The sequence below is a fragment of the Lineus longissimus genome, chromosome 17, assembly GCF_910592395.1.
Source record: "Lineus longissimus chromosome 17, tnLinLong1.2, whole genome shotgun sequence".
Lineage (NCBI taxonomy): Eukaryota > Metazoa > Nemertea > Pilidiophora > Heteronemertea > Lineidae > Lineus > Lineus longissimus.
The window spans coordinates 7,408,502-7,433,387 of NC_088324.1; the positions used below are offsets into that span (position 1 = coordinate 7,408,502).

The window sequence follows — 24,886 nt, forward strand, 5'->3', positions numbered from 1 at the left end:
TCGAATACAGCATGGCAGATTTTGTTGCTAAGGTGTATTTACCGCCCGCCAGGTAACGTGACGCGCCGCCTCCCAAGAATCCTTGCTAATGCCCACGTGATTATTTTTGTCACGCGAGAAAAAGATGTTTGTCCGCAGAAATCACCAAAAAGAATTACAGCTACGTGGTTTGATTGAGGTCAGAACAATAGTGAGTACGGCCTTCACTCGGCAGTGTCTTCAGTACAATCATGTCAACAAACGATATCTCAGTTACGCACTGAGCACACAAAGAGCGTTTTCGCTATCCCGTTGTGTGGGACGTCATCATTGGTGTGCATTTGCAATCAACAAACTGATTTCGTGAATCAACCTCGAAAGCAATTACGCTAAATGCACAATTTTACGCTTTACGCAATAAATTGGTTAGAAACAATGCAAAGTGGATCGGCAAGCCGAGAGGGCAAGATGACAACGCGAAAAGCGGATTTCAAAACATGAAAACCCGGCTGTCACTACTGGATCCTCGCCGTGAATGCAAAACCTTTTTGTATCGTTCTGATAATGGGATTGGGAACGAGAAGCATTCTCCGTGGAGTGGTTCTCGGACGGGATAGCGTAAACTCACAAATTTCTGCGGCATCATGTCATAGAAGTTCTTAAAATCCTTTTTTTAAACCAAGCGTTCTGTTTTATGGCATTACTTAGACACAAAAAACGCATTGCTGTTGACGCCAACTAAAACAGGTTTGTTTTCACAGGGCTACCCAGTACAGAGTACCCCAAGAATTACATTCATATTATCGATATCTATCTATCTTTAAATATTAGGGAAACGTAACCTTATTAGTGGCGGCCACTTATAGACAAAGCAGTCGTCACACTAACCAGGCTGTTAACAAAATGTGCCCTGCACTTTTAATATTAAATAGTAAAAATAACTATCTTATAGATATTTTTACTACTCTGGTAGTTGCTATTGTACCGACTGTGAAATTGTTGTCTTAACTATATCAAAATAGTAATTCTTAACCATCTCAATGAAAGTATTTACTACCTTTTTAGTTAAAACAACTAATTAATAGTTAGTTTTTTACTAATTTCAAAGTTGGTGCATGAAAAGCAACTTCCAATTTAAGTTGTTTTTACTAATACATTTTAAAGTGTGGTGTGGTGTTTTCGGCTGCAGTGGCTGCAATTGACACGAGCACCACTGGAAATGGACAATTCATCCATTGTATGATACCTACTGCCATACACCTCAGCGGTTTCACTGGTTAGTATAATGATTCCTGCGTGTGCAGGAGTATCAACTGCATAAGGTTTTCTTTCTCACTAAGATCTTGGTCAGTACGGTTCACACGCCATTTACAAACAAGCATAAGAAAGTATCATGGCGTGACATAGGATTCCCGTAATTGATAATTCCTGGCAAAAAATCACGTCCAACAATTACCTCATCGTTTTTTTATAGTTTACTTCTCGTAGCCATGACAACATAAATGGTAAAGAAACCAAGTTATTATCACGGCGCAGCAATTCTCTGCCGAGTATCTGGAATGGCCAGATTGTTGAAACATCGGCTCAACACACAAAAAAAGGTAAATCAATCTGTAACCTAAATAAACTAGGGTCCAATTCTTGCTGGTGCGTTACAAACTTTTTTATACCTAAGATAAGGTTCCCCAATTATAGCCTAGTTGTTGATTGATAAGTACTGCCAGCTGTTATCTTGCCACTGCAGGGGCTACATGTATACTTGTTGTTGTACTGGATCTGTAATTGTATCGCTTTACCTTATAGACTTTATATCGGTATATGAACCCTTATCGTCTTTAATATCTGGACATGCTGGTATGGTCTTTACTCAAACCTGCACATTTTCAGAAATGGAGGAAAGGTGATACGACCAAAGGAATTAAGAAACGTCGTTCCGATCTAATCTGATTCGTGGCATGGCCACCAGGAGACCAAAATTGATAAACATGAGATATTAGCCTGAACTCGGTCGACTCATCACCAAAACATCATCATAGAGTACTCGTTTTTTGATTGGACATATTTTGACAGTGACCTACTTTTCAAAGTCACATGCGTCAAACTTTAAAATTGTCTTTAAAGATGGCTTGGATCATTGCGGAACCTGCTGACCATCTTAAGAATGTTGTTGACAAAGTTCTGGGTGAACATGACCTACTTTTCAGTTATACGTTGACCTTGTGCAGGTCATATCTCTGTGGTCACTTTAGAATTGTCAAATATAATTTATCTGAATAGACTGAAACTTTACTTAAACCACACTGACCTACTTTTCGAGCACTACGGAATTAAAAGCAGTTTACACATATGATTCATGTAGTATTAAAATTCTTTTCATCACAAATATCTGAGTTTATCTGCATCAACCTAACTATCTTTTTAGGTGATCAAAATATGTCGTTTCTTATTTCCCTTGAAATGACCCCCCATGTGACTCATATGGTGCATTGGGTCATTTTCTTTGATATAATGGACAGAGGGTCTGGTCCAGATCTTGGGAAAAAAATTCTGTCACATTGCACTTTGTGTGTGTTCCAAGTTTCGAGGTAGCGAAAATAAATGCAGCCTAGGGATAGAAACTAGTTACATGACCGCCTTTATGCACCAGAGTCTACGTTCTTCCGGCGTACCACATCTAGTTTTGTGGTGGTCATAAAAAAGGCTGCATATTGAGATTGAGTAATGAAATTTGCCCGATTCATAATTCGGTCAACAAATGTGTGCTTTACCGATGCTTTTAGCAATGTTGACAATACCGTTTGTCAATGTCTCAAACACGATACTTTGCCAAGTCACCATATACCAATGTGTATAACAGAATAGTCATCATCTACCAATGTCTTCAAGACAATACCTCGCTAAGTCACCGTTAGCAAATGTCTTCAGTCCAGTTCTTTGCTAAGACATCATCTACCAGCAATGTCTTCAACACAATACTTTTGCTTAGTTACCATTTATCAATATCCTCAAACAATTCTTTGTTAAGTCGCCATCTACCAATGTCTTCAACACAACACCATGCTCAGTCACCATCTATATACCAATGTCTACAACATAATATTTTGCTAAGTAAATATTTTTGCCAAGTGACCATTTTCCAAAGCCGTCATCACAATACTTTGCTAAGTCCTCATCTTTCAATGTCCCCAGCACAGATCACCTAAATATTGGCAGTCGAGCCCTCGGCCATCGCGAAATTGCTGCTATAGAATATTCTTCTTGATCTTGCCACCTAATTTGGTCACCGCGCCAGAATCTTTAATTCTGCCTTGCCCGGGGCAGGCCGAGATGAGCCGCTTCATTAGCTGTTATTGTCTCGCGTACGATCTTCTTACTGGTGGAGAGGAGGGACATGACGGCTGACTGGCATGGCTGAGGGTTTTCGCGTGACCGAGAGACGCGCGGAAAAGCTCTTTGGTTCGAATTATCAAAGTAGAAAATCAAGCTGCTAAATTTCGCCGAGCGTTAGGGTAGGGGTTGCCGGGAAGTGGGGACGAGAAACCCACGTGGTTGTGGGATGGCACGTATCATTTTAAAAACACCTTCAGCGAGGAAGGGTTCCTCACGACAGCAGGCGCCATCTGCTGCTTGAAGTCAAATCCTTTCCTGGACCCTGAGCATTTGGAAACCTGTGGAGTGCGAAGATTCAACAGGAAATACGCAGTATTTTTAGCAAGTTGAATATATCATTATTTGTCCGGTCGTGATACGTAGGAGCCCTATCTAAATACAGCAATGTCATCGTACTTAAGAAATTAGGCGATCAGGGTATGACTTCGAATGGAATCGCATGTTTATTGACAATCAACCAACGTTGTTTGTGTTTGACAAATCCGTTCCAGTTGGTGTAAGATTTGACTCAAAGTGCAGAAATATCCAACCGAAGTATCAGATAAAAGAGACATGAACTAATTGTACTTTAGATTTAATACTTCCGCAGACTACTTTTAATAGCGGGAGGAACTGGAGGCTGATCACTGACGGATATGCGATCTTTCTTAATAGTCTACGGTATTTTTATCACGTCATTCCAAAACAGAAAAGAAATGCAAAAAGGTATTACGAGCCAAAAATGGTAAAGAGGGCAAAAATAGCGTGGTTACCATGGCAGCGCGCCTAAAGAAGGAAGCGTGTTCTTTAAGATACAAGTTGGATTTCCGGCAAGTGGGCTCCTGGCGTAGTCACGATTAAAACAACAGGTAAATCGCCATTTACAAGAATACTATTTATCACGCTCATGATTTACTGATCGGGTGTACGACAATCTGGAAAAGGCGGGACCACAACTTGATATGATTTAACCTTCTGTCCACGCAAGCCTCATTTGCATGCTGACCATAACCCTTGCGCTGTTCTACATGCTCTACACATCCAGCCTCATTTGCATACTGACCACAGGTCTTGCCTCGTTCTACATGCTTTACACATCGAGCCTCATTTGCATACTGCCCACAAATCTTGCCTTGCTCTACATGCTTTACACATACATGTATATAGCATCATTTGCATACTGACCACATGTCTTGCCTCGTTCTACATGCTTAACACATCCAGCCTCATTTGCATACTGCCCACAAATCTTGCCTTGCTCTACATGCTTTACACATATATAGCATCATTTGTATGCTGACCACAGATCTTGCCTTGCTCTAAAAGCTTTCCACATACATTGCACAATGTCATTTTGCATGCTGACCAAAAATTGTCTCTCATACTACCTGCTATACACATCCAGCCTCATTTGCATGTTGACCACAGATCTTGCCTTGCTCTACATGCTTTACAACACATACCATCATTTGCATGCTGACATCTAAGCTTGCCTTCCTACATGCTTTACACACACAGCATCATTAGGTGCAGCTGGTTAACTTGGAAATTTGCAAATTTGCAAATAGCCTGATACGCAGCGTGAAACGCCGTTGTGGAAATATCCCTCAAGAGCACACCCTTGACTTCCTATACAAATGACGACTGGTCGCCGCATAATTGTTCAAATAGCACTGACGTACTACTTGCCCACCGTGAAGATGAATTCCTCGACAATTACAGATTTCGCTGATTGTTTGTCAAGAGAGTGTACAATGCCGGGAGCATCCCACAAATATCCTATTTGTTCCCGGTGACTTCGTTATTGCCATAATTTCTAAACATGATGAGACGCTGCCGCCTCAGATTGAAAAATAATCACATCCCTCGCTGTTCATTTGGCGATCAAAATGCCTGACGGGCGAGTCGTATTAAACCCGGTGGACACCGGGTTTGTAAACGAGTCTTCATTCATGAGCGATTGCCGTACTTGGCTGTTGAATATTCAGAAGAGGCCTCCTTGAGGATGAAGCTTACTTTGTTCTCTTAAAGCTACCCTCGAACTCCGGCCGAGCGCCGATTCCCACCATCCTACGGGGTGCCCCGCCTCGATCTCCTGGAATCAGTATGTACTTTAGTCTGTATTGTTCGAGTCAAGCAGTATGACAATCAATCTCGCCCCCAAGACGATCATCTAAGGTTGAGATCGGCGCAATTAAACACTTATTTCACTCAGGAACGAGGTCACTGGCAAGATCTTGCCACAACTGTAAAAGACCGAGACAGGGCGATCTCCCGGTGACCTCTGAACCAGGGATCGGCCAGCATCGGGCTGGGCTATCTTTGAGCTCGCGGTCATTACACTTCTTGTTCCGAGTCACTAATTGACCAATCAGCGGCGAGCTGACCGGGGAAGTACCAAAGATTACGCTAATGCGCAGTTTGCAGTAGCCTGCAGAAGGTGGCCGACGCTTCCCTTACATGCATTTGGAACACGATTGACTGACAGCCTTTATTTCACTACCCTGCACATGTTCCTTCATTTCGCTGCCCCACATCCCACGCAACCGGTCCGTTCACCCACCCACCTATAAAGAGACTTGGAAAGTGTTTCTTTATTTCACCATAGCCACCCATCTAAAAGGGTCCATTCATTACTCTGCACAGCAGGGTATAGCCTCCGATCTAAAGGTGTGCCTTCATTACACTACCCTGCTCGACTCATCTAGAAGTGTTCCGAAATTTCGCTCCCCTGCACAGCAGGTCCAGACCACTCATATCATCTAAAACTGTACCTCCACCTCAAACACAAGCGATTACTGAACACCGCATGCGCGCCCTTGGCGAGACAAAATGAATTAGAAATGATAAGGATAACACGATAAGCCCACGGCGAGTATTAAGATAGACGGCGTTCTTAAGGAACCGTGACATCAACGATTGATGAAGTGTCCATTGATAGGTTTATCACGGCCTGGGTGACGGAGCCGGACGGACTATTGATATTTGCAGATTTGGGCTTAGATGATAAAACCAGAGTCTTTCAAAAAATACTTATTTGAAAGACTCTGATAAAACCAAAGAAACCTCCGTCATGACTGATATTTCTAACACCATCCTGATGACAGCGATGAATATTGATCATTGACTGCTCCATGCTTAGTTGCTGTTGCCGAAGGTCAGGTAACGCCATTTCAAGTAAAACCAATCAATTCCGTCCCAGTTTTTCGTTTGATGCTGTTAGCGTGAATCACAGAGGATTGACAGTCGGGCATCAATGTTATGCCCGCGAATTAAAAAAGGGCCCTCTGAACCAGGGATCGGCCATACATACTTGTTATTTTAATTGTTAACAATGTTAATTAATTTCAATTTGTGGACATTTTAATTCTCAGGGGGCTGATGCAACATTGTCAAATGTTCGCTCTCTTAATAATTTCTGGTGCTCATATTTTACACTTTTAGAAATGCTGTATAAGATTTTGAACTTATAAAGAACTTTTGAAGATGTTCTTGGAAGTTTTTTAGGCCAACTCAAATATGCACCCTGAAGAGGTTTTTCAGCCGGACGAAAAAGCGTAAGAGATTTTTTAGAATCACAAAAATCATCAGCGGTTTTTCATTTCACTGAAAGAAAATCTATACGGGATGTATAATTACATACTTGTGTTGCCGAACAACCTTGAAAAATCATTTTTATTAGTGTATAGTGCAAGTCTTTATATCCATATCGATCCAATGACCACGACAGTTGTCAAGCAGATATATAGAAATGAGCATAATATATCCTTTTTGGATAACTCTTTTGAGCACGTCCTTTCAAAGACGTGGTTGGCTGCGTCCACCAATATGGAAAAGTACTTATTGAAGGAATTAATTATCTTTCCAATGCTGATGTCTCCCTGGTCGCAGCTGTCTCGAGAAGGACATCAAATATTGCAATATAAACAGAAACAAGATCGAGAACTCGATACTTTTATGAGATTAGGTCATTAACACTTAACGCAGCGATGTACAGGGTGCGCCAATAAAGACGCTCTCTCCGTGCAAACGAGAAATTATAATAATGAAATGGTTTTGTCTTTTCATTACCAACAGGGGTAAGAGTGGGTTCGTATGGACGACCTGTTATTGAAGGAACACGAAGCGGCTTTGCAGCATATAAAAATGTTTGTTTGATGAACAGTTGCAAATTAATCCATCTTTTTCCCGTGACCTCCAAGCTAAAAGAATTTGGACCTTGCCCAATTCACGGTTTATTGTCTTTAAACAAAGCCCACTTGCACTTAGGCCTAAATATCCATTGTTCTACAGTCTTATCAAAGGAACAAGAAGAGGCTTATTTTACCGACCCCAAGGAAACAGCTGCAAGGGTTGTCGATAAGCCTAAACCGACAAGCGCAAATCAATGTATAATCAGAGGCTACATCATTATACAATGTTCAGAAACTGTGCATTTCACCACGCAGGGATACATACCTCAATGATCTTCAATACTTGTAGCAGACAATAAACTATTTACCAGTCACTATCTTGAATGAACATTGGCGCTCCCACGCTCTCTTCGGTCCGTCGCCATGGGAACAGACGCAGAATACCCCCCTTTCGAATTATCGAGTTATAAATAACAAGCATTCAGGCCTAGCATTTTATAAATGTGCCGGAGATATCGACTCCCAAAGTCCCTTTAAATATTAATATATTGGAAAAACTAAGTGTATTTATTTCATACACCGAGTTCAGCAGACGATTGATACACAAACAAAGTGGTTGTTTAACAAGAATGAGAAATTCATCAAGGCCTACTTAGTACTGCGTGTGTTCGTCTTTCCACTCAATTGCCATAGCCCTAGAACTCGACCCCTTAAACAATATTCCAAAAATGATATCATGCTATACATATAAAACATGGCAAATATTACGATTACTGCAATATTTGCCACGCTTTGTCTTCTCCCAACCACGGCCTATGTGGAAATGGTCCGAGAAAAAAAGTGCAGACCATTTTTTATGCATGTTGGGGCTTTTCCTTAATGCTTGATAAATACCGGGGCTTAAGCAACACACATAAAGCTTGTTTAAGGTTAACTTTATAGTATTTTTAATGTCTACACAATGGCAGTGCTGAAATTACTACTCAGGACGCATTCACACAATGCGGAGATTTTCTAAGTCCAGTTCAATTTTCAAATTTTAAACAAGAACTGTACGGCTTTTACACCCGTTACTTGCTTCTCTCTCTTCAGGTAAGATGCGATATGTGAGTGATGGTTGACACGATGTCCGTTCCGTAGAGCAGGTATACGTATCAACTATCCTGGTCACTAAGCGGAGTGTTAAAGTTTATTTACTCTCATTGGTAGACAAAGTACATGATAAGTAGTTTTGGGGTGCTATCTCTCGAGGTGGCACGTTAGGGTTTCCCGTGGTCAATCCTTTAGAGAATAGAACTGATGTTGTTTCGACTGGCCGTATGTAGAAGTACCAGGGAATCCATAGGCAACACAACTTTCTTTAGAACTTGAATCTCCTTCAAAATGAGATAGTCAACCATAATATTTGTATATACACTTGTACTTGCAACATGAAACTATGTATAATCTAGTTCGCAGGCATGCAAATCGCTACTAATGATATATACTTTGACTGGTTTTAAATACTTTGACTGAAATTGTTATGTCTGTTCGTGCACAGTAAAAGCTTTGCAGTAGATTGAAATTGAAACACAAGCCAACCCGTGGTTGCTTTGATCTTGACGAGATATTGAAAGGGCATGCTATGTTCATCACCAGCCCGAACTGTTCGCGGACCGAATACTGTAAAAACCAACAAACTTAGCGCCTTTTTATATTTGCAATTCGCGAATATTTTAGAGATTTTTCTTTTCACGATTATTTTTTTGAAATTTCTTTCGATTTTCCCAATCAAAAACAGCTTTTTCAATTTTCTTATTCTCGCAAATCGAGGTTTTTCAGAATATCGGCGAAAGTAAAACGCCCCGCGAATGTTCAGCGGTTTACTTGGAGTCCCTCCCTTCCTACAGTGCGGCACCAAAGCAATCTGCATGATTGAAATGGGAGCTGTCCTCATCAAACACCGTCCCTGGCGACAAGCATTGTCTTCATTTCTAATTCATTGACTCAGGCGCGCGATTCAAGTTACACAATCTATAGCAAAGTTGTTTGATCAGAAAATTAATTCTGAGATTTAGTGTGCGTTCACGCGTTTTCGATTTTTCGCGGGAAAATGATCGCTATATGATTAGCATTGGTTTCAATTGCGGTTTGAATCGGATTATTTTTGTGATTGTTTATCCATGGGCGTTTGCTGTTATTTTTTCTTCCCGACAACTGGTGCATCGAAACCTCGTGCTCAAACCAGACGAATTGACAGTCCATCACTTTGATATGCACAGTCTGCATGAGGATTGTCGGAGTGGCGCAGTGAGAAACATCAGCGTCTGTCACCTCGGAGGGCCGCTTCGATTCCCGGGCGTTACCGGCGCACTCATGCGGCGACTTAGGCTCTCTTCGACAGCGCAGATTTCCTCCGGGTTCTCCGAAATCCCCCTACTTTCGTTACAACCGTCCAATATTGTTTATTGGGCTAATAGTCCTAGTTGGCGCTCTGCTCTCAACTCATTATTGCTTTTAAATGTACTTCATTTACAGGCAATTGTGCCGCAAATAACTTTTATCACGTACCGTGAGATGTCCGCACGTGATTGGGATCAGCCTTTACGGTAGAGAAAGAGATTGATCAGGCCACTTTCCCTCATTACATTTTAATAGATTTTTACAAGCATTCTTTCACTGTGAAGCATGTAATGTACATTCAGTATTATTCCCTACTTTATTTGTTGAAATCGTTCCTGACATCGATACAATAGCGTCTCCCCCCCCCCAAACGATTTTTACGAAAGTAAGTGAAAAGAGCGCACGGCATCCAAGTGCCAAGGTCAGTAAAAAAAGCGCTGTGGCATCATGATGATTCGCGAAATTAAAGAACTTCTCGATTCTTATTTTGAAATTTCTTTCGTTTTTTTTCCAGCTTAAGAATATTTCCTCTGTTTTGATCTTCACTAGCTGTATATCATGGAAAGACTGATACGTGGGGAACAATAAAAAAACGTGAAACCATGGGTTCTATAGGCGAGTTTATTTACAAAGCTTTCAAAGCGAATTTTACACTTGAAATTGAACATGAAGTGAGTCAACTATATTGTAGCACGATAAAAGCCCGCCTTCTTTCTGGAACACTCTGTATAATTAATCAAGTCTCGACCATAGCGCGCAGCACAATGAAAAAGGCCGAGTTGCCTCCGATTATTGCAAATAATTTAGATTGCATCGAGGCGCTCATATATGGCTTTGTGATGGTGGTCTGGCCCGCCCCTGGACGATGAGAAACCTGCAAACGGCTAGCAAACATGGGCTCAGGGGGGCTTCCAATTGGTTTGTGATGAGATAATGCCGCGGCTATCCGCCTCACGAAATAACCAAAATGGCTCTCTTGGGCAAAATTGCATGACAAATGGTCGCGATCAAAACACTACGCAGCAAAAAAGCCTTAAAACTCTTGATTCAAAATTAATAGTAATATGGCTCAATTCAGTGAGTGAAGTGATTTTTTTCTTTTAAATGGCCTTTAATGTCATGCTGCACTTGCGTTAATCTTACTCTCTCTCTCCTATTATTTTTTTTCTTCATTTTTTTTTCAGAAATTGCACATCTTCTCGATTAAATGTTAAATTGATGCAATTGATTTTCTGTCTCAAGTTTCCTGCTGACATTTGACTTTCGTTTTGCCCGCTTCCTTTATCTGTGACGCGGGAAGAAATTGCCTGTCATAGTGTCAAAAGAACTGAGAAAATTCAAAAGAAAAAAATATTCCCAGTTGATTAGCCTCGATCTTCATGCGCCGATTCGAACCATCCTACGGAGTGGCGGCTCGAGCGCTTGGAATCGCCCTTCAGTTTGTATTGTTGGCGTTCAGGTAGCCCATTAAAATAGGCTTCTAACCGCTACGCTGTCTTACGAGCCCATGAGCGGCCTCGAAAAAGCCCACGAATTCTATCTAGCCGTACGCAATTAAGCCTACTGCGCAGCTCCTTCAAAGACGGAGGCCCCGCGGATCCGTTTTATATTTACAAAAATTGAATACTAAAGTATAGGTGAAGCAATGCAACGTGATCGGTGATTCGAGCTGAGTATTTCTAAGTTTAAAAGTTTCCCAAGTGGTATTAAGTGCTTTGCGAAATAATTTACTGACAATCGGTCATGACCCGAAAAGGGGTAATGGTAAATAAGGTGTATCTGTATGCGATTTTGTCTTTCTCTTAGAGGGGTTTTAGAACCTCACTTAGTATTAATATATACGCTTTTCTTATCAGCCTAGCTAATTATTACTACTAAACTATCGTGCATGTATCTTGTGACAAAAATATATATCAGTCGGCGGCATGTATTGACAAGATTTCGATACATCTTTGATTTTCGTTAAAAGAACACGTCCACTTAGATTGGAGCTAATTTCTTTCTCTCGTAAAATATTCATCCGAATTTCGTGAAGTGCCTCCCGATCGTTCGCCATTAGGCAGAGAGCTTAATGGTTGGCTGACCCCGCTGATGATTCAAAGGGGCTGCGCGAGCGCATCCTATCATCATTAAGTTCTTTATAGTTTTAAAACATTTTTGAACTAGTGGTTTCAAACGTGTTATAGTTTTGGTACATTTAATTGGACACTGGATTGTATTAATTTGATTAATATTATAGCTCTCCTTCCCCTGACCTAGAAACTTCGATCCGCGGGTTTATACCGGCAGAGACCCGTTTGTAGCCTCTTAAAGGTAGAACAGACTATTGCTGAGACACTTGTCGATCAACCGCTATATAAATCAGTCGAAACAGTAAATTTCTCTATTTAAATGTAACATAGAAAATGGCCGGAATATAAACAGTAAATTTCTCTATTTCAATGTAACATAGAAAATGGCCGGAATATAAAACCGAATAGACGTTTAATTAATTGCGAAGAGCCAATCATGAATTGTTGTTTTTCTAGACAATCTAAAAATATTATCAAAAAACAAAATAAACTTTCACTGTAGTGTATCAATAAACGAATTTACGAACATTGGACCGTTGGATGATGAGTTCTTAAAATAGCATTAAAAATGAGTATAAAAGTACATTAGCTACCAGAGACCTATAACCTACTGTTGAAACAATGAACTAGATTTAATCGGCCGTTGTGGTGCCCTGAGGCGGGGGTTATAAAGAGAACACCGAGAATAGATAGATACCGAGTAAGTGCATGGGACAATAGTGAGGTTTCGCAACCACCCGGTTAGGCCCTTCGACGACGTTTATCTGTTGTTCAGGTAAACTCACACAATAGATAAACGTCGTCGTAGGGCCTAAACGGATGGTTGCGAAACCTCACTAATATCGGGTCGACCTACGCCTACAACTCATTCAACAGGCAACAGACGGATGTAGGCATTGATTGACCTCATGGTCTCGATACTTTCCATTTTTTCTCCACGTCATTCATAGTAATCTATGTTATTGGTCTTATATCCATGTCAGAGTAGTGGGTAATATTGACCCGATACTGTCTACTGTGGTTATTTATGGCCTATAGACATGATAGTGCTGTTTAGGCACGTATTGCTGAGATGTTTTCAAGTATACACTGCATCCATCGGTCACCAGGCACTATGTTAAGGGTTGACCATAGGCAAAACAAATTTGGCTAGTATTTAAAATCCTATAGCAATAAGAACGCCTAAAAAATCAAACGAATGCCAATTTCAAGGTAGGGAGTCAGTTCTATTGAAAACAAAGAACTGATTCCTATCCCTGAAATTTGCATTCACTTTGTTTATTCTAATTGGAAGTTCTAGCGAAAATGGTGGTGCTGATGGTCAGCCCTCAAACTTGTCTGATAGATATTGTCACGTCTTGTCCCCGTCGGTTTTCACTGAGTCACCCAGAGATGTCGGCGCTGAGTGGCCCGACATTACCCAGGCATAAATAGACATCCGACGCTTGTCACTGACCCCAAGAGTGAGGCGAAACCGATGTCGACTTCCTAAAAAGGGGACTAGTATACGCATAATTGGTAAATCTCAACCACTCTGAAAGAAAATTCCTAACCAGAGACGAAAACTGGAGGTACAACATAATGTTATCAAGAAACCGTCTGTTTCGCCGTTAATCACGTACAGTGGAACCCCGGTTGGCGACCACCCCGGTAACGCGACCACCCCGCTAACGCGACCACGATTCTCCGGTCCCGAATGGTTTCCTCTCTAATTACCATTAAGAGACCCCCGCTAAGACGACCACCCCGGTACCCCGACCGCGACCACTGGCTTGGCCGGTCCCAAACTGAAAATCAACCCCGCTAACCCGACCACCAGGCCTAATTGCCGTAATCGGTCGCGACCGCGGCATAGTAATTAGCACCTCGCTGCCAAGCTTTGTTGAGACGGGGACAATGGCCATGGGAATACATATGAAAACAAAAAATACAATGTGATTTTGCAGGTATGATCAATTGTTTAAGTGTAAATGAATAAATAAACTTTCCTTTTCTGACGTTTTCATGGTTTGTTTTCATCACTGGGCCAGTTCAGTACCAGACATGCGCACTCAGCAGCAGCAAAATCATGTGATTTGCGTGATTTGCATATGAACTTATAATAAACGGCGGGTAGTTTGAAGACCACACTTATGACAATAACAAGCTTGCGAGACGTTTGAATGTTTTATGATATGGAGAACTTGGTTGATTTACTACAGTATCATTTTATATTTCTTTAAATATTTTGACTGAAAATAGATTTGATTAAAACTGTAGCATTACTCAACTCATCATTCACGTGGAATCATACGACAAGTTTACTTCAATCGTCACAAACAGTCGAGTACATGGAGGATGATTCACCAAATTGCCCGCAAATGCGTCACGTCGTCATGCGTCATGTATTTCGTCTGGGGATTCCCAACCCCGCTAACACGACCACCCCGGTAACACGACCACTCCGACCACGGTCCCATGAGTGGTCGTGTTACCGGGGTTCCACTGTATAGTAGATGTGGCACTATAAATACTTCGATAATATTAATTGAGTGGAGCCGCCATATCAGTAGAGCGCTAGCATTACAATTTATCATTCACCTGACCCACATAAGCCTCGCCATAAGTCTAACAAATCCTCCCTTTAACAGTATTTTGCAGAAGTACATGACCGCATAGGTCTTTTGGCTGCATTTGTCAGAACCTGCTTCAGGTTGGAATTTTTTCAACGTCATGATTTTCAGTTTCAAGGGAATCAGACATCATAGCATTTACTAGAATAACTAACGACGATGTTGATATCTCTTCATCTCACCTAATCGCAAACGAATCAAGAACAAGAGGGACAAAGACATTCCTTTCGAACGAGATCCAACCACATTGAAGAGGGGCAGTCCCATTTACGTTAATTTGCTCTTGCCAGTTTAAGTCTATCTACCGCATGCAAGCTGTTTCGTGGGGGTCGATGTTCTCCAGATTTGGCCTAATAACACTTTGATAAGACGGTAGAACAATGAGAATTAATGCCTTGGTGCGAGCGGGCTTTGTTTGAAGGCAACAGACTATTCATTTGGCTAAGCCTGAATTCTTTCTTTTAGCAACGTAACGTAACGGGCGTTTCTCCACCGTACGATCCCTACGTGGAACCGGCTACCAGAAGATGTGCGAAAGCTAGAGAACACGGAGGCCTTCAAATCCAAGCTTGCCTCCCACACCAGCCTCTGGCGATGTCTATACACTCAAGAATAAAGGTTGTTGAGGTTCGGAAGGTTCTGAAAAATCTCTTAGGGTTTTTCAGCCAACAGAACTATGCACCCTCAAGGCTCTTCGGAGAATTCACAAACCCCTAAAAGTCTTCATGCTTGTGTAAAGCCTCAACGGGTTTTCGTTCCCCTGAAAAACTTCCATGGGGTTGATATTTGTGTTGCCTAAAACACTTTTAAAACGCTTTTTAAAAGCAAAAAAAACCAAGAGTGTAGTTTTTATTTCGCACCCAGACAACATTATTATCGTCTCGCACGCACACAACACCGTGTGATGAAGTACGCCCCAATAGGATCACAATCACTGTGAGGGAAGAAGAAGACGAAGGAGAAGAAGAAGAGGAAGCTAATCGAATTCCTTCGAGCCCAATGACCATGGCAGGGGAGAGGGTCAACTTTGAATATAACTTGGCACATTTGGATGTGCTTATATTATGAAACAAACAGAACCTGAAGTCAAGGTTACCGTTGTCAAAAACAGTACATAGCCATACATGACTTCGTCAAAAACAACAAGCAAAAATGAACACAAAAATGTACATGAAACGAAGTCTTACACTCGAACGATTCATATTTCTTTCCTATCTTTAAATCGTATACATCGCGTCCATAATGATACTGAGACGAGCAATTTCTTACCAATACTGAAAACGATGTAGATATGTACTTCTGAGTCCAACTGTACTAATAAATCAATCAAATAAAAATCAATCAGAGTCGGGGACACGTGACTCATAATTACCTGATTGAATGAGAATGCTGCGTGATTGATGGGCGAATTGAATGCTGGTTTCAGGAGCTAGTCTGCTTTTTATAATGAATGGATTTAAGGCTAATGTGAAGGAATTATTACGGCTTATCGCAGATACCTTCTCAATCTCTGCTTACATTTCAGCTGGGTGCAGACGCTAGCCTAAGTGTTTCTGGCAACGTGCTTTATTCGACGATTTAGGACAAAAAATCCTCGATTCCTTAAAGGCTTACAACCAAGTATAGAAGATGATTTAAGAATATCACGTCAATTAATCAAGCGCTTCGTAGTTCGTAGTTCGTACTTCGTCGTTCGTGGGGTTTGCGAAACCTGCCAATACAAAATCACGGTAATTTTCGCGATCGAACACTGTTCCACGCCCTCTGCGTACAAACCGCTGAACTATCCGTATCTCTGTTTGCATCTCGCTTCATCGCTCATCCGTGATCGGGTGAATGTATAACATGACCCGACTGAAGGTTCTACGTCATAGTCTTAACCTGTTAAGCGTGACAGATTGTATTTTAACGGTCCCAGTTTTTTAACGGTCCTTAAACCTTTAAGGCAACGATGCATTTTGACCGTCCTTAACTCTTTATACGGCATGGCAGCATTTCGACAGCTTCTGACCCTTTAAGGTGTGGTTGCATTTAGACGGATTTTAGCTCATACATTTAGACAGTCCTTAACCTTTTAAAACGCGTTTTCATTTTTACAGTACTTAACCCTTTAAAACCATGCTGCATTATAACTCCTTAACACTTTCAGGTCAAGTTGCATTTTGACTGTAATTAACCCTTTAAGGTCAAGTTGCATATCGACATTCCTTCACCCTTTAAGGTATGGCTGCACTGAAACAGTTCATAACCATTTAACCATGCTTACACTTCGAAAGTCTTAAATCCTCTAAGTCAGTGTTGCATTTAGACAGGTTTAACCCTTTGTGGTCTTATTGTATTTTAACATTTCTATACTCTTTAAGCTACTGTTGCGTTCAGACAATTCTTAACACTTTATGGTCCAACGTATTTAGAAAGTTCTTAACCGTTTTAAGACACTGTTGCATTCAGATAGTCCTTGACCCTCTGAGGCGAGGCTGCATGGAAACAGTTCGAAACATTTTACCGCATGGCTACACTTAGACAATCCTTAACCCTCCAAAGCCAAGTTGCATTTTAAGAGCCCTAACCCCTTTAAGGCATTGTCACAATTAGACAGTTCTTAATCCTTTAAAATTCTTAATCCGTTAATGCATGGTAAGTAAAAAAATTCTAACGTTAAAAGGATAAGTGGCATTATTAACAAACTATTGGCTGCCCAGTCACTTTCCACTCTACACTGGTAACTCCCACGAGTGTCACGTGTGTACTTTCTTAAATCAAGAACTGAAACAACATTTTTATTTAAGTCACTTTCAGAAGAAAAAAATTCTAGGCGAAGAAAAAAAAATTCATTGAGGGAATAATACATTAATTTCTTAAGACCAGGGCGAAACTGGCCATCAATCCTTAAGAGGAAAGGTAATGAAAGTGACTGATCTTATTTAAATGACATATCATATTTAAATGACCTATTTTATTTAAATGACCGATCTTAGTTATTATTCAAATGACGGCCTATTTTATTTATTTTTATTTATTTATTTATTTAATCGTACATAATAGTACATTCAACAGAGTGCAGTGCTGTATTGTGCAGTGAGAAAAATAAATAGATGGAAGAACATTTTAAAAACAAGTTAGAAACAGGCAGCAAATGCCACAACTAATTACCAGTGATACTCAATTGAACTTGTTTATACAGATATTATATTGGCCATCAACAAATTATTCAGTCTCAGGTGTCTGTAAAATTTAGTTTACACATAAAACATTTAATATATAGTATTAATCTCATCAAGATTGAAGAAATTGCGGTCTCTATTGTCTCTCGAACTTATCATATCTCTGATGACATTTGCCTTGTCTCTTAGAATGACTGTTGCATCATTTAAAAAAACAGTTTTATTTATAGAAATCTGTGTAACATCATATTTTGTGACACCCGCTTTTGCACACACGGTATTGATGTTGTTAGCGACCTGTTAATTACTACCCTTAAGGGCCAACTGACCGGCAATTCTTAGCAATGGGTTAGTGCTTATTGCTATCCCACCAATGAATTTTAAGAAGCGCGTATGGAGTTGCAGTTCTGGGGGTAGGTCTTCACAGATGAGTGGGAGCAGATTAGATTGTGTCAAATAGGACACAGTATATAATTTAAATTTTTATTTAAATGACCTATTTTATTAAAAAGGCCGATCTTATTTAAATGACCTATTTTATTTAAATGGGCGATCTTCTTTGAATGACCAATTTCATTTAAATGACCGAGCTTATTCAAATGTCCGATCTAAATATCCGCAATTGAGGTGCTCATCCGCAGTCTGGCCGCTTAAAGTTACATCCAGCGGCAAGACATGTTTAATGGTTGGTCTGCGCAGCCGGGCCCTCTGACCGGCAAGCCAGACCCAGTGAGCCGTGTCTGCCGCCCGAGATCTCGTTAATTGAAATAGAAAACGGGTGGGATGCCTGCAAAGCGTTCTGGTTTATTTCCAATCTCGGATCGATTGGACTCTGCATGCAAATCAATCAAATAAACTGCCCATGAATCGATAAACTTAATTGGCTGAAAAGCTGCCGTGGTTTTCTTTTGGCGCCTCGCTGTTCGCTTTGATAAGGCACTGTAAAACCGTCAAATATTCGCGAGCGCTTAATTAATTTCGCAGATTTTAAATTGGAGAGCAAAATGAAAAGGGTGACAATTTTAGTTCTGTCAGAATTTTTCACAAATCTTAGGAGGATCAACGCGAATTACTTCTGGGTTTGTGTGAAAGTAATTTAAAAGACTAGGCGGATTACTAGTATTCCTTCAATGTGCTTGTTCTTTTCCTATATTTCTAGTATTTCTCTTTGAAAGTGTTTGACCTTTTTCCTTTTTTATGAGATTTATCATTTTTAATTCCACACGTAATTACACGATCGAAACTGCAACTGTAAAAAAAAGATGACTGGTGCCCACAGCTTCGTAATAATGCCTTTGATAGCTCCGTTGGTCCTTTAAGAGTCTTCCAAAACGGCTGCATTAAAGTAACTCGCTGTGTAAACAATGGACACATGATTTGCAGGAGTTCAAACTGCCGGTTAAACACCTAGTGTAAATATGGCAAGAGGTTTTGTCACCAGAGGGAAATTAACGGGAAGAAGCCCATTCATCTCAGGTCTGGTCAGTCTTACAACATTATTTGATCAATTCATTTCAACAGATTCGTCTTGGTAGGCCACATTAAAGGAAGTCTCCAGCGAAACGCTTATAACAATGTGGAGTTTTGAACGGCCCCCAAAAAAACCTAAGGGGGGAATAACTTCGCATTCATATGATATATTTGAGCAGTTTGCTAGATTCTGCCTATAGGATGAACATGTGGACAATATGGCACACGCATAATAGGGTTCCGTTCGTATGACGCGTATGACTTGATGATGCTTTGCGACTGGCATAGTCTAAGGAAAGGCACTGGACATGTGATAAATTGCTCGGACGTAATTTGCCTTTAAAGAAAAGGGCTTCTACGTACGTTCATTATGCAAAATCTGCTGCAATCTTCATATATTACGAAGACATCAAATAAATCTGCGTAGTATGTTTTCGCGAAAATCTGCATGGGTATCTCTAACTTGTATTTTTGGATTCTACGATTCGCATAACAGATGAACTATTGCATTACGATATCTGTACGACCAAGAGTGAGTAAAGACTACTTTTATCCATTCTTCATCCTTTATGGAATAAATTTGGCGCGAGCGTACACTCGATACAGTAACACATTGGGCGAAGGAGCAGAGGGGAATTGTAATATTGACAGGCATTTAATCAATACCTTAATAAATCCTCGCGATGATATGATCAATCTCGTTTAATCAATAGTGAAGTTACTGGCTTTGCTTTTATCATCATGTCAATTCTACCTCATCCCTTATCTGAGGGTTTATGGTGCATTAAAGTGAGACGGTGCTTTAGCCGCTGCGCTGTGATAAATGGAGTGGGCTGTCGGAGTGGCGAAGTGGCGAAGTGAAAACATCACCTTTGAGGTCCCAGGTTCGATTCCCGGACGGTCCAGCTACAATCATGGGATAGAGAGGACAACTCTCTTCGACAGCGTAGGCTTCCTCCTGGGTCTCCGGTTTCCTCCTTCTTACATTACAATTACCTGATATTGTTTATAGAGCTAATAATGTCCTTGTTGTCGTTCAGTTCTCAACTCAATAATCTAAAACTAGGCGGCTGTTTTTTTTCGGGAAATATCAGAATATTATGACAACGCGATTGACCCACAACCTTTGGTAAATCCTGTTGCAAGAAGTCAAGGTCGACTGACCTATATGCGCCCGCACGAACTTATGATTGGCCATATTATACATGTATAATTAAGGGCTAAAACGCAGCAGGGACGAGCAATTTTTGTTGCTGCGACTTACAATAATATGACATTGAAAAAACACGATAACAACATCGAGACCTCAATGCTTTGCCCAGGTTTTGAACATCAGAGGCTTTGACTTGAAAGCAGACGATCAATCCTGACAGAAGAGATGAGATTTCACCTGTCACACTGTGCGGCGGTCTCCCCGCCAGACATGTCACACTTGACGGATATAAGCCGCCAGATTGAAGACTCTGCCTCCCTGCTGTCCCGAGAGCATTGCTACCGATTGAACAAAATAAAATATTGACGCTATTGTAGAGTTTGTTGATATTGCGGCGAATCGGAGAAAGCTACCGTCTGCGCCTTCATGTTTGGCACGTGACTTGACTCAGCAATCGACAATGGCGGACTTTGACAGGCAGGTCGAACATGCTCAACTCCTAACTTATGCTTGTCTGAGTGGCCATTTTTTATTCATGGACATGAACAAATGTCTGATTATGCGAATGAGTTGTAATAGGGAGGTTCCGCAAACGCTACCAATTATACTACGCATGACGAGCGACGGAACGCGGGTTACGCGAGTTTTCAGTCAAACGAATGGGCGTTACGCAATGCCATTTGGTAGGAGGGCGGCTCATATTCGGGTCGTTTACACGAGACCAAACCAATCTAGATCGATCCAGATCGGTCGAGATATGTCTGTCGTGTAAACACGCACGAATGTTATCTTTTCTGGTTCATTATGCACTCATACGACCTTATGAGACCTTACGTCAATCATGAAGAAAACAGAATATTGTGCCGCGCGAGGATCCGGATTTGCCACCGATTCATCACGTGGTGAGGGACGATGCTGTACAAAAGGCTACTGAGTCACCCTGAGTTGTTGCATTCCGGTCAAAACCCGGACGTTTCGCCAATAGCCAAAAGTCATGACAATAGTCAGATGTAGAAACAAATGTCTCTGACTCAATTTCAGTACCTATGATTCACCTTTGTCTGTACTTCTGCAGCTAAGGCATCACGATGATATGGAACTCAATTGATTTCTTCAACCCCAAACCGTTATTTGTAATTATCATTAGATTAAGAAAACAGAATGTTTTAATCTTTTACGCTACCCCCAAAATCCATTCATCCCTGGAATCGTATATCATGCTTTCTGCCACATCTCGTAGGTGATCACAACACCATAACCGTCGCCAATGGCAATAATGTCCGCCGTCAGCCTGTTGACGCACTGATGCCGCGGCAGTGGAAACGTCTCCTTCGTCCTTCTGATCGAAGCCATCTTCATTCATTACCCAATGACAGTGACCGCAGTCTTCACTCAACACGAACATGATACCAACGTTCCATTGATTTTTACGTTATGGGAGAAAATTGAAATTCTTCCCCGGCTAGGCCGCGTTTTGATTAATTTCGTCAACACCGAGCTGGTACTTAATTAGATTGAAGGGGAAGCACTTCATGGTATTTCCGATAGGGTTGTTGCGTTCTCATCATATCGTATAGCTCATGACTCAAGAATTTGCGGTAGCCGCGGCTCGGCTGCTCGGAGACCGAGCTGCAGTATGACCGAATTTTCCCCAAGAGTAGATTTACTGCGTCGCTTATGATATTCCGCGTTTCACCAGCGACACCTATAGCTAGGGCTAGATTTACCTGAAATAATGCGTCGCTTATGATATTCTGCGTTTCACCAGCGACACCTACACCTGGATCTAAATATACCTGATACAAATGTGTCGTTTATGAATAGTCCGCGATGTAAATCAGTAAATGATCTTTTCTATAATGTCTCTCATAATGAAACTCTTCATATATTTTACAATAACATGTCGAACACCGCCTAGAAGGTGATCTCCGATTTAAATTGTCATCAATCCTGGCACCATCTGCGGGCAAAATGGCATTATCTGTAGCCGGTGATGGAGCAAGAAGATGCCATCTGCCGCAGTGATGGCGCAAACTCCGTATCCTGGTTATGACCAGATGGCTTCTCCGTGATACATTGCTGATTAATTGGCTCAAAGTACCCACCGATTCGGATAAGAGACAGCCATCATTTCTGTCGTGGTGCTGGGGGACTGTTGTAAATTTACACATATAGCGGAAAGATTGCCTCGGTCTGCCAAACATTCGGGAAGAAATATTGAAAAATATGTTGAGTGATAATAGCCGACATTTGATTGGGTTTAAACAATGCAAGGAACCAGATCGCGCAATCTCATGAGCTATCATAGCCCGTGGACCAAATCCAAAAAACGGACTTAGTTTTTTTAATTCGTGACAATATTTTGGGGGCAGATCAAAAATGCTCTTATCGTGATAGGTAGGGTGCCTACCTCACAGAAAGCGATAGTTCTTGCAAAAACAGTTGCTCCTTTACCAGATATATTGACACTAGTAACAAAAAAAACACCTCTTCGGTGCTCTTAACTGTTAGAAACAACTTAGTTGTTCACTTGTCTCAAAGGTGGCAGGACTGAATAAAAAGATTTTGGCCACCAAGGTGGGAAGAGGTGAACTAAAACAACTGCCATTAGGCTTGGAAATTCTTTTCACAAGATAAACTGACTTTAATAATATCGAAGTCAGTATAGCTGGTTTACGTGCAAGTCTATTGTAGTTTTGTTGGAACTTGATAAAATGTGATGTTTTTTATTACCTAATTCATCATGATAATTAAAGAGAATTTTTATTTTGCCCCGAAAATGTTGTCAGGAAGGACGAATTTTGGATCAGACCCATTGAGTTCAAACAATGCGCCCCGCTCGCCAAGAAAAAAAACGAATTTTCAAATGCGAAGCTGGCCTCTTATAAGTCTACGGAGAGAATACTTGATCGAAAGCCAATTCGCCAATGTTGAATGACCCAACACGACCTAACATTCTATCTATCTATCTCTCAGCCACATTTATATAGCCCCCATATCAGTTCTATTGGGCCGCTCAAAGACGCTTCACAATGATTCAATGTTAATAATGCTCATGGAAGGGGTGGGCCTTAAGTAGTGTCTTAAATGCTATGATGGGGTTCGCATTTTGAATGTTACCAGGGAGGCCATTCCAGAGCGCTGTTGCGGCACTTAAGAGTGTACGCTTCCTGACGTCTGGCGTCTAAGATTACTCTATTGTCAAGCAAACACTTCTTAAAACACAGACGATCGCCTTGGCCCTTGGCGAAAGAATCAATAGCAATTATTAAAACAAATAAAACATCGCCATGGAATCTTATTTAGTTTTGCTATTAATGGTAATCTAAATGGGAAAATGCCTGGCTTTTCACATGAATTCAACTTTCCCCCAAGAGGCATGTTTTATTTCCAAGCAGTGGATACAGTATTTTGTGGTTGAACTTTGATGTAGACAAGTTCTCGCTGTGGATATACGGGGGATTTCTGACGGAATACCGCTAAACAGTTGGTATCTCAGACCCCAGCTTCTCTTATTATTACCGTGGCTTATACATGGCTGACGCCAATCTTTAGTCGGTCAACCGTTAGTGGTTCCAGTCCATGGAAATTGACAGTTGACAATGGTTTGTTCATTCAAGTCGGGATTTTTGCCGTGAAGTGAACAAGCTAAAGGTAAGAATGCTTTTCATTATGCTAAAATGAAATTAAAACGTTTAAACTCAATAACATTTTAAATCACGAACGGTTTAACATAACTTCGACACTACGACGACACTGGCAATGACTTTCGCGTCGTACTATCGGGGTGACGTAATGTCCGACCTCGGGTGCACTGTGGGCGGCGCGAAAGGTTTCGCTTCAGTGCTAAAAAATAACGAATATCGCGGTTTTCTGCTATCTCAGATTTAAAACAAAACTGGAAAAATGTCACACACTTTTTAGGAAAATTAGTTAACTAATGAACGAGGCGAAAACCGAATTCATTCCGATAATAATCCTTTTATTTCTTGTTAAAAAAAGGCCGGGTCTATTTGGCAAGCCGCTCGCCGAACAGGCATCTTTTTTTGTCCTGTTTGGAGAGCCGCTTGCCAAACAGCACTAAAAAGCCACCCTGTTCGGCCAGCCGGGCTTGCCAAACAGGTAAAAAATCTACCCTGTTTGGTAAGCCGGGCTTGCCAAATAGTCACTTCCTTAAAAAAATTCGATTATCATGATTATTGGCTTAATTAGTTAGTGTCGCGTAATTTCCTCCAGGAGGCCTAATTAATTGCCTTGAAACTAGTCACCCATTTACTTTTCTATTGCCTCTTTACACCCTGTCTTCCTGCCAGTAATCTGTACCAACACTCCCAATACTCAGCCGCACAAGCCGCGAGAAAAATCAACATTATAACAATCAAGACATTCCGTATATCGACAATGTCGACACGCGAGCGCCTAGTACATGATTAAGCCTAGACGGGCATTGTATTATACATTGTCATAAAGAAATCAATGCCAGTACAGCCATCTGATCAGCCGATATCATTTTATGGAGCGAGATGAAACCAACAGTTTATAGAACGGCACA

At 41.1% G+C, this 24,886-nt stretch overlaps 1 protein-coding gene across 1 annotated transcript in view; it reads left to right on the forward strand.

The window, feature by feature from the left end:
* The window catches only part of LOC135501822 (voltage-dependent calcium channel type A subunit alpha-1-like), a 348,627-nt gene that overhangs the window by 67,439 nt on the left and 256,302 nt on the right, over positions 1 to 24,886 (forward strand). The gene's annotated exons all lie outside the window — the stretch shown is intronic.